The sequence below is a fragment of the Triticum urartu genome, chromosome 2 (assembly GCF_003073215.2).
Source record: "Triticum urartu cultivar G1812 chromosome 2, Tu2.1, whole genome shotgun sequence".
Taxonomy (NCBI): domain Eukaryota; kingdom Viridiplantae; phylum Streptophyta; class Magnoliopsida; order Poales; family Poaceae; genus Triticum; species Triticum urartu.
The window spans coordinates 112,002,848-112,007,346 of record NC_053023.1 but is presented as its reverse complement, the minus strand read 5'-3'; positions in this window follow the sequence as shown (position 1 = coordinate 112,007,346).

Genomic DNA, 4,499 nt, shown 5'->3' with positions numbered 1-4,499 from the left:
CAAGCTTGAGCTTCTTGTCCACCGGGGTTTGGATGCAGGTTTGGAGTCCGGTCAGTTCTCCTTTTTTACCCCAAGTCAGGCCTGTCTCCTTCCAGGAGGTGAGCCGCGTAGGGGGGCCGGACCGAAACTCAGGAGGTGCGACCCATTCAGCGTCGCGCGGCTCGGTGACGTAAAACCACCATGATTGCCACCCCTTCAGGGTCTCCACAAAGGAGCCCTCAAGCCACAGGATGTTGGCCATCTTGCCCACCATGGCGCCGCCGCACTCCGCCTGGCTGCTGCGCACCACCTTCGGCTTGACGTTGAAAGTCTTGAGCCATAGGCCGAAATGGGGGCGGATGCGGAGGAAGGCCTCGCACACAACGATAAACGCCGAGATGCTGAGGACGAAGTTCGGGGCTAGATCGTGGAAATCCAGGTCGTAGTAGAACATGAGCCCCCGGACAAATGGATGCAGAGGGAAGCTCAGTCCGCGGAGGAAATGGGGGAGGAATACCACCCTCTCATGGGGCCTATGGGTGGGGATGAGCTGCCCCTTTTCAGGAAGCCGGTGCGTGATGTCGCTAGACAGGTATCCGGCCTTCCTCAGCTTTTTGATGTGTCCCTCCATGATGGAGGAGACCATCCACTTGCCTCCCACTCCGGACATGGCTGGAGAAGGTTGAGGTGGGGAGTGCAGACTTGGGCGCTGGAGCTCGAGTGCGCGAGAATGGATAGGCAAAGGAGGAAGAAGGCGTAGGTGAAAAGGTGGATCCTTATCCCCTTATATGGGTGGACGCAACTGCGTGTCCCCACCAGCCTGGTAAAACTCGCTTATCTCCAAGCGCCGTAATCAAGGGCGTGGTTGGGTTACCCACGCCCGTATTGATGAGGATCCTGGAATAAGGGGACACGATCTCTGCTTTGACAAGACGCGCCAAGGAAACCGCCTCGCATGACGCGATGAGGTGGGATAATGAAACAACTCGGATAAAGGCTTGGCCGTGGTGTGTCACACTACGGAACACGTCAGCAGACTAGATTTGTGTAAATATTATTCTCTCTGTGGCAACATGTGGAAAACTTATTTTGCAGAGCCGGACACTATCTTTGTGTTTAAAATCTTCTATGAAGTACTTGAAGGAGGAACCCGCCTTGCAATGTCGAAGACAATTTGCGCGCCGGACTCGTCGTCATTGAAGCCTGGTTCAGGGGCTACTGAGGGAGTCCTAGATTAGGGGGTGTCCGGATAGCTGGACTATACCTTTGGCTGGACTCCTGGACTATGAAGATACAAGATTGAAGACTTTGTCCCGTGTCCGGAAGGGACTTTCCTTGGCGTGGAAGGCAAGCTTGGCGATACGGATATTCAGATCTCCTACCATTGTAACCGACTCTATGTAACCCTAACCCTCTCCGGTGTCTATATAAACCAGAGGGTTTTAGTCCGTAGGACAACATACACATCAACAATCATACCATAGGCTAGCTTCTAGGGTTTAGCCTCTCGGATCTCGTGGTAGATCTACTCTTGTACTACCCATATCATCAATATTAATCAAGCAGGATGTAGGGTTTTACCTCCATCGAGAGGGCCCAAACCTGGGTAAAACTTCGTGTCCCTTGCCTCCCGTTACCATCCGGCCTAGACGCACAGTTCGGGACCCCCTACCCGAGATCCGCCGGTTTTGACACCGACACTAACCCTCTCCGGTGTCTATATAAACCGAAGTGTTTTAGTCCGTAGGACAACAATCACAACATACAATCATACCATAGGCTAGCTTCTAGGGTTTAGCCTCTTTGATCTCGTGGTAGATCTACTCTTGTACTACCCATATCATCAATATTAATCAAGCAGGACGTAGGGTTTTACCTCCATCAAGAGGGCCCGAACCTGGGTAAAACATCGTGTCCCCTGCCTCCTGTTACCATCCGGCCTAGACGCACAGTTCGGGACCCCCTACCCGAGATCAGCCGGTTTTGACACCGACATTGGTGCTTTCATTGAGAGTTCCTCTGTGTCGTCGCCGTTAGGCTTGATGGCTCCTACTATCATCGATAGCGATGCGGTCCAGGGTGAGACTTTTCTCCCCGGACAGATCTTCGTATTCGGCGGCTTTGCACTGTGGGCTAATTCGCTTGGCCATATGGAGCAGATTGAAAGCTATGCCCCTGGACATCAGGTCAGATTTGGAAGTTTGAATTACACGGCCAATATCCGTGGGGACTTGATCTTCGACGGATTCGAGCCACAGCCAGGGGCGTCGCACTTTCGCAATGGGTATGACCTAGCTCTGCCACCGGACGATACTCCAGAGGCCGCGCCCGCATCAGCTCTGACCCTTAGCTCGGAGCCAACTGCGCCAATCGAGGACGGGTGGCTAGACACCGCCTCAGGGGCTGCAGTCTCGACAGCGATCGAGCCAAACACCAGCATAATCCTCTGCACAGCCCGTGACTCCAAGGTGCCGGACTCTCTTCCGGACCCTGAACCATCCTCGCCCCTACCAATCGAATCCGATTGGGCGCCGATCATGGAGTTCAGTGTCGCAGATATCTTTCAGCACTCGCCCTTCGGCGACATTCTGAATTCACTAAGGTCTCTCTCTTTGTCAGGAGAGCCCTGGCCGGATTATGGCCAACGGGATTGGGATGCGGACGACGAAGAAATTCGACGCCCACCCACCACCCACTTTGTAGCCACTGTCGATGATTTAACCGACATGCCCGACTTCGACTCCGAAGACATCGACGGTATGGACGACGATGTAGGAGACGAACATGAACCAGCACCTACAGGGCACTGGACAGCCACCTCGTCGTATGACATATAAATGGTGGATACACCCAATGAAGGCAATGGTGACGAGATAATGGAGGATGAACCCTCCAAGAAGGAACCCAAGCGCCGACGTCAGCGGCGCCGCTCTAAGTCCCGCCAAAGCAAAATTGGTGATACCAGCACAGGAGATAATAACACTTCGGATAGCGCCGAAGACAACAACAATCCCCTCCAGCAAGATTTAGAGCAGGAGGATGAAGGAGCCAGCTCTCCTGAGAGAGCGGCTGGCGGAGAGGAGGAGGATGACAATTACATGCCCCACTCCGAAGACAACGCAAGCCTCGGCGATGAAGAATTTGCCGTTCCAGAGGATCCCCTCAAACAAGAGCGCTTCAAGCGCAGGCTTATGGCCACGGCAAATAGCCTGAAGAAAAAGCAGCAGCAACTTCAAGCTCATCAAGATCTGCTAGCTGAAAAATGGACAGAAGTCCTCGCGGTCGAACAATATAAACTCGAGCGTCCATCCAGGAGTTATCCAAGGCGCAGTTTACTTCCCCGACTGGAGGAAGAAGCGTATGCAATGGCTGATCAGCCACCCCGTGGCCGCGATAGAGAGGCATTCCAGCCAAAAGCTCAGCCTCCACCCCAACGCAATTCAAATAAAAAGGCATGGGGAGATACGCCAAACCTGCGAGACATATTGGAGGACAAAGCAAAGCATTCAAGATCGATCTACGGATCACGAGGGCGCACCACTCTACGAGACGATAAACGTCACGCCGGATACAGTAAAAGCAAATCCGGCCGGGCTGAACACAGCGGGCATGACCCATTCGAGCTGCGTCGCGATATAGCCCAATACAGAGGCGCCGCACACCCCTTATGCTTCACAGACGAAGTAATGGAACATCAATTCCCAGAGGGTTTCAAACCTGTAAACATTGAATCATACGACGGCACTACAGACCCCGCGGTATGGATTGAGGACTTCCTCCTCCACATCCACATGGCCCGCGGTGATGACTTACATGCCATCAAGTACCTCCCACTAAAACTCAAAGGACTAGCACGGCATTGGCTTAATAGCTTGCCAGCGGACTCCATTAGCTATTGGGAAGATCTGGAAGCCGCATTCCTCGACAACTTTCAGGGCACTTATGTGCGACCACCAGATGTCGATGACTTGAGCCACATAATTCAGCAGCCAGAAGACTCGGCCACGCAATTCTGGACTCGGTTCCTTACAAACAAAAATCAAATTGTCGACTGTCCGGATGCGGAGGCCTTAGCGGCTTTCAAGCACAACATCTGAGATGAGTGGCTAGCCCGGCACCTTGGTCAGGAAAAGCCGAAATCTATGGCAGCCCTCACGACGCTCATGACCCGCTTTTGTGCGGGCGAAGACAGCTGGTTGGCTCGCAGTAATAACATATCAAAGAACCATGGTACCTCAGATACCAAGGACGGCAATAGCAGGTCACGTCGCAACAAGCATAAGCGCCGCATTAACGGCAAAAGTACCGAGGATATGGCAGTCAATGCCGGATTCAAAGGCTCTAAACCCGGTCAGTGGAAAAAGCCATTCAAACAAAGTATGCCGGGTCCGTCCAGCTTGGACCGTATACTCGATCGCTCGTGTCAAATACACGGCACCCTAGACAAGCCAGCCAATCACACCAACAGGGATTGTTGGGTGTTCAAGCAGGCCAGCAAGTTAATTGTCGAAAACAAGGAC